General features: G+C 42.5%; 1 protein-coding gene across 15 annotated transcripts in view; it reads right to left on the bottom strand.

Annotated features, from left to right (window-relative positions):
* The window catches only part of Herc3 (hect domain and RLD 3), an 88,944-nt gene extending 77,705 nt beyond the window's left edge, over window positions 1-11,239 (bottom strand). For 4 of the 15 annotated variants that reach the window (XR_377496.3, XR_001785176.2, XR_001785177.2 and 1 more), the window contains exons 1-2: window positions 10,762-11,239; window positions 10,158-10,292 (exon numbers count right to left, since the gene is read on the bottom strand). The gene's annotated coding sequence lies outside the window, so the exon portion shown is untranslated. Of the gene's footprint in view, window positions 1-2,938; window positions 3,067-8,922; window positions 8,995-10,157; window positions 10,293-10,761 lie in introns of those variants that run through there. The other 11 variants (XR_377495.3, XR_001785178.2, XR_003956257.1 and 8 more) reach the window with 9 other exon arrangements.
* Window positions 11,240-14,204: the final 2,965 nt, after the last annotated feature.

Genomic DNA, 14,204 nt, shown 5'->3' with positions numbered 1-14,204 from the left:
CAAACAGAAAAACCAGAAGACTAAAATGAAGATTGAGGACTATGAGGAAACCAAGAATTGTAGGCAAGTGACGGAGAGTTAAACATTGCTTCCTGCCCTAGCAATTCTTGACCCCTGGAGAAGACCTCTGGTTAACAGAGTTTGCCATTTAAATCACTTTATTTGGATTTTAAAGGAAACATTCCAAAGTCTGGCCCTAGAAACACTCAGATTGCATTTCACCTTTCTGTAGTGCACACGTTTCAGGCATCTTATTTAATCACTGCCAGATCCTAGGACATGACAGTCTCACTATGAACAACAGGGCTAGACACAGCATGACAGCCCCATCAACCAGCCCACAGGAAGAACTGACTAACTTCTGAGGGCCTAAGGGCACAAAGCAGACAGTCTTTTTGTGTAAAGGCAGGGTTTAAGATAGGCAACTCCTTCCTCCTACCGGAAAAGCAATGGCTACAAACATTATAATCCAATGAAGTCTACTGCTCCAACCCTTCTTGACAACAGATACAGTACTGTGTCCTGGATTTACGTAATTATTTTTACAACTGCACTACAGTAATTCTAATTCATTCTTTAAATTCTTTGAAGCTTTCAACGAAGGCACAAAAATATAAAACTGAATTTAATTTTATTTCATGACCAGAAAGTATTGCTTCTTCCCAAGAGTTTAATATCTTGTCTAGATGCTAGACTGAAAAAGCATTAACCTTAAGTATTATTCTTTGATAAACTGCTGAGATTAAGGGACAAAAACCTGTAAATACAAAACAGGCAAAGAGAGGACAAGGCTAAGACATTTGTTTACAATGGAACTTCCCCAGGTAACTCAATTGCTGATTCACACTCAATTCTTTCAATTTAATATTTTGTGGTTTATGTCTTCTCTCTCCTATCAATAACTGTATTAGCACCAAGATATTATACTATCAGCCACTGCAATATTACATAGTTTATTATTACCTCCTGTCATCATCATAACAACCACTTTCTCTGGAGGCTGCAGAGCTATGCTCCGCTGACACCAGCGTCCACATGGATCCAAGGTTGACCCTGCTACCCAAGTAACATGTTACCTACAATACTGCAATACAAAAATACTGTAGGAATGACTGTGCTGTAGTCAGTATTCAAAACACAACTGTGCTATAGTAATTCTAATTTATTCTTTGAATTTTTAAGCTTTCAACAAAGGCATGAAATTGTAAAATTTAAAATATATCTGCCCTCTGAGCACAGATTAGTCATAATTCAAAGATGAGCAACTATGGGGTTAGCCAAAAGAAGAAATGTGTCTGGGGACTGGAGATGACTCAGCAGTTAAGAGTGTCTGCTGTATAATCAAGAGGTCCAGAGCTGAGAGTCTGCTTAAATGTTAGCCTTGACATGTTGTTGATTCTGCCATTCAGAATCGTCTTTAATCTTACATCTGAAGTGCCTTGTAGTGATGCTGGGTGCAAGAAGGCTGCTGTGAGAAGAACATTCGGTTTTAGGTGAGTTTCTCCATGAATAAAATGTTAGTTGTAGGTCCATTAATAATCAGTAACAAGAAAGAAAAAGAAACAGAAAATTCTTCTATCTTTACATTAAGTCTAAAGGACAATGACACAGAGTCTGTAGGGAGCAGCTGTGTATTCACACCAGACATCTAGAGGCTCACAGTTAAAATACCAACATTTCATTACCCAGACCAAAAGAGAGGAAACCCCCTCAATTAGTGTATAAAGAGACATGTAATTAGTTGTAATGTATACTAAACAGGCACACATAAAGCAACATTCGTGGTGACAAAAGCATATTACCCTCTCCTGCGTCTGCCTGGAAATAAGTTTTCCATGGGTCACAAATGTGGTATTCATAGTAGCTTTATAAAATGTAATTATTGCAAATAATGAGAATCAACTATGTCTATATAATCACATAAATTGTGCTTTTTAAAAGATTTTTGTACTGGGCATCTCCTTTTGTTGGAATTGTGTTTGTTTTACTCATAATAAAATAAACTCCTGACTGATAATATTAATAATTACATCATTAAAAACATCTAGAGATAAGACTTAATTTGAGTTTATTCTGAGTGAAGCTCAAAGGTATTGGTCTGTTTAATCTTCTGTAAGATTTTACACATACAGAAAGACCAAAAAGTGACTATGTATGCATGTATGTATGTGTGTATGTACATACACACGCATGAAGGGAAAACACAAGACAGAGTACTAAGGGGAACAATCACAGGACCAGACTCACACTGTGGCTGGCACAGCAGGGGATTTGAACTCAGACTCTATACTTGAACTCTCCAGCCAGGAACCTACAACGAACTGCTGAATGTTCAGCATTCCCAGGAGTCCCCAAACTGTCCACAAAGAATAAATACCCTGTGTCAGTGTATTGGATGTACTGAAGAATCACTTAATAGTGTATACAGGACACCATCACACCAGTTACTAAATTCACCCAGCCATTTGTCTAGCTTGGGTTCCATGATGAACAAGCAACCTAATTCCCCCAACCCCCAGGGTTGAGTCTACAACAGTGATGAAATATATTGACCAATGGGGTCCAAGCATCCCAACCTGCATGGCATCTCTCTTCATTACTATGCTGGCATCCTGAGTCAAGCGACTTTGGAGGAGTTTGTGCTTGACACACAGCTAAACTCTCAGTGCTCTGGGTGTGTATAATCCTAGGTGAACAGCCTTAGGCATGACCTCTGATTGACAAGTAGAAACATTTTAGGAAGAAAAATAGCAAAAGTACAAAAAAGCAAAAACAAAACAAAACAAAATAAAAACTACAAAACTTCACCTTGCTTGAATTAAAGGAATCTTCAAGTAGCCAAGTAAAATCTGTTTGCCAGGAGAGTTAAGCAGTAACATAAACCTGAGGCATCTCTGTAGGAGGGTTCCTTTCCTAATTGGAATATGCTTGAGCTTACCATAGTGTCTCAAAGTGGCAGCAGGGGACACTGAAATTATCCACCTTTCCGGTTAGGTTCAGTGTGTTAAAGAGAATCCAGCTATCGGGGAATGATGGCACATCCCGGAGATCCCAGTACTTGGATGGCTAAAGCAGGAGAAACATGGATTTGAGGCCACCCTGAGTAATAGGGAGACCCTCTCAAAAGGAGGAGGACCCACACACGCACCAATAATTCGCTTCCACTTACAGACATGCTCTAAACTGAACCCCTAAAGCTGGTTCCTGCCAGTGTCCATGAACTTGACCTCTGGATCAGCCAGTCTGTGCACCACTGGGCATTTTGATCTCTCCGCTTTGCTCATCCATTTTTCTACATTTACTGCCTCTCCCTGGCTATTAAGGAAGGTAATTCTTTTGTTTCCCTACAAAATACCGAATTATGGAGTCTGTGACAGAAGACTACAGAACGGCACCCATCGCCTACACCTCCTCAGTCTCAGCTTCCATTTCCTGCCTCTCGTTCCTTCAATCACAAACCAAAAGCAGAGACAGCTTTCAAAGGACAACTTTCGCTGGGTGTCACACATGGCTCGTTCTTTTTCTCATTTAGTCTTGGTAAAAGATTGATACTCTGAATGGTTGAATGGATCAACTCAGCTCAAGTCCTGAGTTAGCGACAAACTGGCTGGAAAGCCTGGAGAAGGAAGTGTAGAGACTCCCAGGTCTGTTTCCTTTCTCTCTAGGGTAGCAGAATAATTAAGTTCTAGGACAAAATGTGTAGAACGCAGCACTGTCCTAGCATAATGTAGTAAGTGACCACCAAATGTCACTGTGATTCCTATGAGACCTGGTGCTCTGCATTAAGGCCTCTGCAGACGAGACAGTTCCAGAAGAGGCTGGGCGTCACTCCTGATCTCCTTGGCCAGGACTAGCATTAGCAAAGCTGTGCTTCCAACACAGCTGTCATTTTTGTTAGGGCATCTGAGGTTGCTAGAGAGCTTTCCGGATTTCCTTAATATCTGGAGGGAAAAGGTAGATAGATTTGTCTGTCTGTTCCAGTCCTAGTGAGTGAGTTGAATACTGAATGGCAACCTCCACTTCCTAAACTGTCTTAACATCATGGCCACAGCAACCTAACAACCGATTCCTATTCCTCTGAAACGCACGGAAACCTAGTAACACGGAGGCAGGACTCATTATCTCACTTAACATAATGATGTACATCCTCTCAAATATGCTTAGCAATCGATACATGAATGGTGATGTATGTGCAGGTGTTAAGGCCATGTACACGGATTCAGCGTATTGCAGGTATGCCCCAAATGCAAGCAAATTTAGAGACAAAACTCAGATACCAATAACAAGATTCATTCTAATGACATGCTTCATTTTTTTTTTTCTGCTAGCAAGAATTGCATAAAAGGCAAGCAAATGTTCATCAAGACATCCACTGCCATCTGTGGCTTCCTGGTCCTTTAGTGGGATTTGGGTCCTTGGACCCTTTCAGCCATGACATAGCATTCCTGCTCCTCCCCATTACCCTCTTTCCAGGACGCCTCTTTCACTATCTGGCATTAGGCTTTGTTAAGCTAACTGAATGAGAGGCTCTCCATGGGAGCTGTGGGCTGCCTTCAAAAGACACCCAGCCAGCCTGGCAAGAAATTGACAGCCTGGTAACACCAGAACAGCCAGAGCTCTTACTCATAGCTAATGAGTGTGAACCTCCATTAACAACTCTGAAAAACAAGCTAGCATTTTCTGGTGAAGATAGAAGGATGTGAATACTGCACAGCAGTCATTTCACTCCTGAGTCTACAGCCAGACTCTCTAACTCATTAAGAATCTATGGTGTTCTGCAACTGCAGAGAGACAGAGACAGACAGTAAAACCTGGAAACTTGGAACATGCAGCAGTGCAGAACTACTGTATGCTGGCACTGTCCACTATAGTGGCCGTGCATTTGAAATGTAGCTAATACAACTGAAGAACTGAAATGTCAATACTATTTGATTTTAATTTTAATAAAAGTGAGCACACTGGCTACTGGCTACCTTACCCTACAATGAAGAAATTCATTAATCTAGGCATCATGATATATATCATATATAAATATTTATACATAAATATATATGTATATTATAGTAAATAAGTATAAATATGTAAATGTATTTCTGTATATTTATATAAACTTATATATTAGATAAAATGTGAAAATACATATATAATTCATATATAAAATAATTTCATGATTATTAGAAATAGAAAGGAAAAGAAGCCAAGTGTGGTGATATATGCCTACAAGGCCACCCCCTAAGAGGATGCCCATGGCAGAAACAAGAATGTTCTGTGAGCTGGCTAAAAGTAATCTCAAAATCTAATAGAGGCAGAAGGATGAGGGGTTCCAGCCTGGTCTTCATGAAACTTGTCTCAAAGGAAACATAAACTACATATGCATAAAATAGAATCCTGTACAACAATTAAAAATAAACTAACAGAATGTGAAGGTCTGTATATGCTTGGCCCCAGAGAGTGGCACAATTAGAAGGTGTGACCCTGTTGGAATAAGTGTGTCACTGTGGGTGTGGGTTATAAGACTCTCAACCTAGCTGCCTGGAAGTCTGTATTCTGCAAGCAGCCTTCAGATGAAGACGTAGAACTCTCAGCTCCTCCTGCACCATGCCTGCCTGGATGTTGCCATGCTCCAGCCTTGATGATAAGTGTCTGAACCTCTGAACCTGTAAGCTAGCCCCAATTAAATGCTGTCACGATATCTGTTCACAGCAGTAAAACACTAACCAAGACAAAGTATAACTGAGTCTCAGCAAGTTTTGAGTTACAAAAGAAATGAGAATGTTACAAAGTTTAAATGCTGTAAAACAAATACATTGGTGTAGTAAAGGTATGAATCAAAAACCTTCATAAACACAAAACAGAAGGTAGTGTTTCTGGGGGCCTGGGGCAGAGCAGACAATGCAGGGACACCCAGGAGGGAATAGCAGGATGATGTGCTGCTTCAGTCCTCACATCTCTAAACATACATACCAGCATTACTTTAGGATACAAGTGTTTCGCAACTTAGAAGCAGCACTGGCTGGGCAGTGTTCCACTTCTTAGAACCTCCCTCAATACCCTATGCCCACACAGACTGGCAGCCTCTATGGAGCATTTGTTCATCTTTGATGGCTCCTGTTCTCAGAAGAAGTCAAGGGCACAGAGAACCAAATGAACTGAGTCGTGATCTGAGAAGACCACACTTCCCAGGTTTAACCTGTGTACAGTCATGTTTTGGAGATGGCTAATTAAGTCTGTTCCTAACAAAAATAACAATGTATTTCTCCACTTAAAATGGACCTCCTGTGCTTCAGCCTGAAAAGTGAAATGGCTTTTACAATGTAGATCTCATTAAACATAGTGGATCAGGAGCCCCTGCGTGGTGAGTAGGCTTTTTTTTTTCTATTCACTATAATTATACATGTGTACATACGTGCACAGGAACACATGTACACATACCACTATACTTTTACAAAAAGGAACTGGTGCCACCATACTGTTCAGACACATTGACTTTTTAACCTGGAAACTACCAGAAGCCCCTGGAAGTGGGCAGAAGTGGAGGAGAGTTTGGGTCCAACACAGTAAATATTACAGCCACAACCATATATGCCAGGGAACAGAAGGTGACTCTGACCACTTCTCTGATATACTTGGTTATTTACTTATTGAGACTGTGTCTCCTGCAGCCCAGGCCTGTCTCAATATATATTTCTTATATATCTAAGAATGACCTTGGTTCTCCTACCTTTATCTCCCATGTGCTGGAATTACAGGTCTGGGATGACATGCCTGCCATTTTTCTTTCCTTTTACTGTTTGAGACAGGGTGGCTCTGTAGCCCAAGCTAGAATGACTATGGGAAGCAAGTTGGCATTTGCTAGTGAAGACAGAGATGTGGAATATGCACAGCACAGGAATTTTATTCCTGGGCATACAGCCAAACTGTCTAACTCATTAAGAATCCAAATCATTAAGCCCAGGCTGGCCTGGCCCTTAGTATATGGGCCAGACAGGGCTAAAGCTCACATTAATCCTCCTGCCTCAGCCTCCCAAGTATTAAGATCAAAGACATGAGCCATCACAGCTGACAAAATGTGGGGGTCTTGCTGTCGTTGTTTGCATTACTAGGGATTGAACTGAGGGCTATACCACGAGCTATACTGCCATCGAGACCCCCCATTGTTCTGTGTTTGAGTCTTACTATGTAGTACAGGTTAGTTTAAAACCCATGACAATTATCTTACCCTAGATTCACCTGGGAAGAGAGTATAGGTGTGAAGCATCACATTAAGGCCCTAGCATGCATCTCTCTCTCTCTCTCTCTCTCTCTCTCTCTCTCTCTCTCTCTCTCTCTAACACACACACATACTTACACACATACACACACCCCACAGGGGAGGGGGTGAGCAGGGCAGCAAGCACACCAATGAGCTACAACTGAGAGAATGGAGTTCTGGCTCCTCTTGGTAGGTCCAGGCCTGAGACTCTTCTGTTCATTTCTCCACCTTTAGAGACCAGACTGCTGTCCAGTACCTTGAAGGGGCTTGTGCTGGATAGTTTTATGCAGCTGGACAAAAGCTAAAGTCATCTGAGAGGAGGGAACCTCAAGAAAATCCCTCTATTGGATAAAGCTGTAGGCAAACCTGTAGGGTATTTTCTTAAGTAGTGATTAATGAGGACGGGCCTAGCCCACTGCCGGTGGTGCCACCTGGGCAGATGGTCCTGGGTGCTATGAGCAAGCCAGAAAGCAGTACTCCTTCATGGCCTCTGCATCAGCTCCTGCATCCTGGTTCCTGCTCTGCCTTGGTGATAAACTGTGATGTGAAAGCCTAAGCCAAACAAACCCTCGCCCCCAATCCTTTGGTCATGATGTTTCATCACAGCAATTAGTAACGCTAAGTAGGACAGGGCTCAAAAATGATTTTTGAACCAAGGAAAAACAATGCTTCCCGTGACTGCAAACCTATCCTGGGTCTAGATCTAAAAACTTTATTTAATTTACCCTCTGTCACGCCGAGGATCTAGAACACCCAGAAGTCTTATTATGCACAGCTGGTGGGAGTTTAAGTTGGCAAAACCACTTTAGAAACCTCAAGATTAGCAAGATTAAATCACTTGCCCAAGAACATGTAAATAAGGAGCTGAAATAGAACCTTCCGAAGTCAAAAGGCAGAATTCAAACTTCCTCTCCTAGTCTACAAGCCATACTCTTAAGCACGACACTGAACCGTGTTTCAAACAAAAGCAAACCAAATCACAAAAACCACACTCTCTCTAAATTTCGTAAATATGAGTTTAAAGACAAAGTTGCATATGATCAAAATCCATTATAAACATAAAAATGTGATAATAAAACTATTACTATATGTAATTAACATATGTTAATAGAACCCTTTTAAAGGAAAGTGTAAAAAGACAAGCTGTAGGCAATAAGAGAGCGCATATTCGCTAAATCATTGGCAATTATACAACCAGAACTTAAGGCAGCCAGAGGGAGAGGGCGAGCAAGCAAGTCTCAATAGAGTTAACCAGACTGTCCTCTACAACCTTGACTAATGATAAAACCAGCTCACCTACACAGAGACTCACACCCTTAGAACCAGCATGTGTCATTTCTGAATGTTTTACATGTTTAAGAGCACAGTATTGTCAAAGGGGCCATCTTACTGAAACAGGTTTGCAAATCCATCAGAAATGGCAGCTGAGTGCTTCAGGACCAAGTAACTATGGTTAAGTGGCTACAGAGAAAGACGGCACTTAAGAGGGTGAAGTCAGGAGCATCAGTTCAAGGTGGTCACCAGTTACACACGGAGTTCAAGGCCGGCCTCGGCTACATAAATATAATATATCCAGTTCTTAGAATGAAGGAGGAAGGGGAAAGAATAGGAGGAAGGAGAAGCTGTTGAAGCAGAGCCCAGAAATTAGGTCCCCTGCTTTTTGGACTCACCTTTTTCTCTGCACTGCCTCAAAGCAAAGGGAAAGCATGAAGATATGTTGCTGTCCCTCACCATGCAGCTATATCCCTCTGGGCTTTTAACTTTGTTTAATCCTCTTATCAGATCTGAGCATTAGATATTATCACCATTTACAAGACCCGGGGGTGGAGGGTAAGGGTGGGGGGAACTAAGACTCAGAGGCCTTACGTTAACTCACCCCTCACCATACACTAAGGCATTTGGACTGTCCCACCTCTGCTTCGGGATCTACATGTTAAAAGAAATGACTTCCGAACAGGACTCTGCTAAGTGCTTAAAAATACATAAGCCTAGAATGATTGTGCACACCTGTAATCCCAGGGCTAATAAGGCTGGAGCAGGAGGATTACTGAGAGTTCAACATACGCTTGGGCTATCCTAACTTAGAGGCCAGTCTATACCATATAGCATGACTCCACCCCAAAAAGAAAAAGGGGAAGAAAGGCCTGAGTAAACTTCTGAAAGGAAGAATGTGTTTAGCCATTCAAGATGGAACGTTCTTCAGTGTATATCAGGATAAGGGTTTGGTTAAGATAACCTCAGTCCAACCTTGATCAAGTTAGTCACCTTTACTGTGACTAAAGTCATAGAGAGAACCTTATAAAATTCTTGCCACTTAATAGGGGTAGTAAATTTTCACTACCTTCAAATCTCTTATATAGATAGATTGAACAGAAATTATTGAAAAAAAAAATAATTCAATTTTGCTGTTCACTTCTCTAGGTATCTTTCACAGCTAGCTAGCTAGCTACCTGACCGCAACTGCTACTTTCGTTTCTCCCTGTTACCATATCCTCTAAGTGCAACACAAGAAGTCACAGACAGGCACCTCCAGTCACCCAAATAAAGCAAAGGGGAGCATTAAGATGTGATAAGATCACCCACGGAGCAGCTATGTTAGTATGAGCCATTATATAGTCTGTGGTCCTGAATGAGTTTCAGACATCATTTCTACCTTCGTAAGAGAATCCCTTTCAATTAGGAAACTATCACTTTTATTTCTGAAACTGGTGCAAGGTTGTTTGTCTCCAGCTGGGGCGCTCCTTTCATTACTTACACAGACGGTTTTAAGTGGTTATACAGATCTTAAGAGATTCAAGTTTGTCCCGCAACATGAAATGCAATACCCAATGACTTCTACAACACAGTTTAGAACATTTTTGGACTCCTGGTTCTTTTTTTAACACAATGAAACCCCACTACTTACTGAACAAGTCCAACTGGCTAACAGTGAACCATGCTTCTATTTTTCACGACAAAGGAGTTTTGCATCTAATTTGATTCCTGCAGTTTAACTTCTCAGATGGGGTCAAAACTGGAGTAAGCCACCGATTTTGTTTTTCTGATTTATATCCGTGGAAAGGAATAAAAAAAAGAAGAAGAGACACTGTCATTTGCCTCTGAAAGTACCACATCGCTCTGGCTGCATTTTAAAATGCTAATCCTTTTTACTTCTCTTTCCTGTCTTTCCAATCTAAAGCTAAAAATCAGTTCACTTTATCAAATTATCAAATGAAAGGTTCTAGAAATAGCTTCCTATTTGTGGAAAGAGACAGAAGGCACATAAAAAATGGAAGATATCACTTGAATCGTCCTCCCCCAAAGCACCCCGGATGAGACAAATCCCAGTAAAACCTTCGACGCCTTAGGTAAAATTTAAGGCACTTCCTAGTGGGGCAGGTGTGAACTCTAAAAGAAAACAGCCAGGAACAGCAAAGTTCAAGCATTCCTCCCCTGGGGCCCCGAGCTGCACACGCTCCCGGCAGCAGCACGAGCGAGTCTCCCCAGGTCCAGCCCTTCAGTCCACACACCTGCTCCAGGGTCCAGCCGTCGGCTCGGCCGCAGCGGCGTCTGCACCAGACACCAGGTCCCCGAGCCCCGCCCGCCAGCTGGGTGGGAGGAGCCCGCGGCCAGCCGCAACGCGAATTCCCCTGCCGCGGCGCCGCGATGCTCTTCACGCAGGGAGGTCACCCGCCGCCCGCGGCTAAGCGGCTAAGCAGAGCCGGGAGGCGCCTCGGCGACAGGGAGCTGCGGACAGCCCAGCCCCCTCCTCCGCGGGTGCGGCGGGCTCGGTGCCCTGAGATCCCCGCCCCGCCCGCACCTGCACCCGGGTCCGCAGCGCCGACCCCGCGGTCGCAGCCCTCAGGCAGCTCGGGCCTCCCCGGCCTTCAGCGTCACAGTAATAATGAAGTTTCCCCCGCACTCCCGCGGGCGCAGAATGAGCTGGGAGACCGACTTCCCGCCTGGCCAATGGTGGCGGCGGCAGCGGGGCGGGGCGCGGCGGGTGCGGAGAAGGCGGGGCGACGTCGGGGCGGGAGGGGCCGGGGAGGTGACCGGGAGGGGGCGGGGAGGTAGCGGGACTCCCGGCGGGGAAAGAAACCTGGAGGGGGCGGGACCTAGGGCGAGGGAGGTGACAGGGAGGCGGTGGGATCGGCGGCTGGGAGGTGACTGGAGGTTGAGGGACCCACAACCAGGTGTGGTAGACAGATGGCAAGACCCTGGACCCAAAATGGGAGAATGCAGGAGTAACCTTTGCTGGAATAAAATTGCTTTTCGCCAGCGAGGATGCAAAGGAGCGATGCCCAATGGTGTGGGGGTTTTGGTCGATTGGGTTTGTTGCTTGCTTGCTTGGTTGCTTGGTTGGTTCCTTTTGGTTCTGAATTCAGGTTCTTATTATTCATGCAGAGGTGAGAGGGGGAACTGGGACTGGCATGGTGAGCTGTAAGGTGGCTGCCAGAGCAGAGGGTAGTTCCAAATCCCTGTCACTCAGGGGCCAAGAACTGCGGGCCCGCAGTGGTGCAGAGTCAGGCTTGACTAGAGAGGAGAGCACACTGAAGAAAACAGAAAGTGTGAGAATCACCAATTCTAAAACCATAAAGCCCCACCTTTGGTCTAAAACTCCCGTGGGGGACGGGGGTCTGGGGGTGGGGAAGAGTGGATAGAAGTTTCAGCTCCACTTTCCCAGGCCTGTAAGAGGATATTCAAGCTTTCTTCTTCTCCCAAGGCCAAAAATGCTCTCAGCTACGGCTCCTCTCATCTTCAAATAATCTTCAAGAAAACTATATGGTAACAGTAAACTGATGTATCTGCCTGCCTTGAATTTGAAACGCTGAACATGGGGGCTTTAACCCAAAAGAATGTACAAAATTCTCCAAAAACTAGTTTAAGGTGAAGGCATGAGCCCATATCAGCATATACAATCCTGAGAATATGTACAAACAAGCACCTCTTAAAGGGACTCCTCAGTACATCCTGACTTATCCATATGTAACAATAACAAAAGAGACCATTCATTTGAAGGGGAGCACATGAGAGATGCTTAAGGAGTGGTAGTGCTATATTTTTATTTTAATTAAATTTTAAAAGGAAAATGACTCTAAGTAGAAGAAATTTCATAATCTGACATATCCAGAATAATTCAGATCTCATCAGGTCTTCAGGCTTTGAAAACCTAACATATTAACCAATAGAAAAGAAATCTCAAGGACTGATAGATTCTGAGGATAGGGCAGGAGACTGGTATATCCTGAGAAATACAACAGTGCCCTGATATGTCCTCAGGGTAAGGCAGTGCCCTGATGTATCCCAAGGAATAAGACAGTGCCCTGATGTATCTTGAGGCTTATGGCAGTGCCTCAATGTATCATAAGGATATGGCACTGTCCTGGTGTATCCTGAGGAATAAGGCAGTGCCCTGATGAATATTCTGAGGATATGGCAGTGCCCTGATGAATATCCTGAGGATGTGGCAGTGCCCCAATGTATCCTGAGGAATAAGGAAGTGCCCTGATGTATACTGAGGATATGGCAGTGCCCTGATGTATCCTGAGGATATGGCAGTGCCCTGATGTACATCCTGAGGATATGGCAGAGATGTTGGCATCATGGGGATCTTCAGTGATAACTGAAACACCTCTGAAACCAAGAAGATGAGGAAGTAGAATCTCTGTTTTGGGGTAACTAAGACAAGGTTTCGTAAACTTTCTCCACTTGTAGTCTCTCTTTGCCTCCCAAATTTTTACATATAAACATATAAAATAGGCATTGAAATCATAAGCAATTTTAACTTTAAAATGATTCTTTGTTATCATACAGTTTCACCATTTATTAAAGAGGACAGAAAATTAACATACTAGTTAGATTGATTGCTCATTTATTTTACATGAGGAATTAAATCTTGTTCAAATACCTGTCACTCCAGGACAGATAACAACATCAATGTTTTTCAGAATTAGACACTTTGATTCTATAAGCATCAATGCTGAGAAAGCCATTTGACTTTGTACTTCAGCCATTTTGTGCATATATATATATATATATATATATATATATATTATATATATATATACATATATATATATACACACACACATATATATATGAATGATATATAATGACTGAAGTATGTTTAAGGTCATTTTTTAAATGATGAGAAATTGTTCTGAGCTCAGATCAAAATTTATTGGATGATTTTTTTTTTAACTGAAACTCAAGTCAGAAATTCAATTTCTTAAATTAAACATTCTACCACAATCCAACCCGAGACTCACTAATTTAATATAAACTCGTTCAGGAATGTCAATAAGTGGATATCAAGTCTTTCTTCTCTGTAATTAAACCATTATTTTCCTATAAGAGCAGAAAACTGGATGTGCAGGAAAAAAATTGTAGTTCAATACACAAAAGTCCCAAACCTGAGCTGAGCTATTCAAGGCAGTGTTGGTGGATGATGCATTAGGCACAACAGTATGCTCAGTGGTTTAACAATTTCTGTAATGCAAAGCATGCTACTGTGTGTTCAAAACCAAAACTTCAATGAAATATAAAACTGCAATTAGGGGCAGGGAGTGCTTTTGACTTAATATTTGGTCACGGCATATTCAAGAATTAACACATTTTTTGTGACCCTTACATTCAGTGATGTGATTCCACATGGGGTTGTGACTCATGGTTTAAAAGGCCATGTTCTTTAAAAAATAAATAAAAAGCCACAAACCTTTGAAATATGAATCACAAAGGCTGTTTTTAGAAACACTAGAAGCAAGAGTCATCACTCATTCTCCAGATGTGTAGCAGTGTTGGGAAAGCTCAATATATTACAAAGATTTAAATGCAATTAGAAACATCACTAGCAAGAACTAGGTAGATGACCAAGGAGAACTTATGGTAAACAGCAGGATCCTTTTTCTTGTGTCAGATATAAAGCTCATAATCAGTCTCAATTTTGGGCTATGAATCTAGTTGGTTTTGTGTA

Source organism: Mus musculus, chromosome 6 (genome assembly GCF_000001635.26).
Source record: "Mus musculus strain C57BL/6J chromosome 6, GRCm38.p6 C57BL/6J".
Lineage (NCBI taxonomy): Eukaryota > Metazoa > Chordata > Mammalia > Rodentia > Muridae > Mus > Mus musculus.
This window is presented reverse-complemented; position numbering and strand designations above follow the sequence as displayed.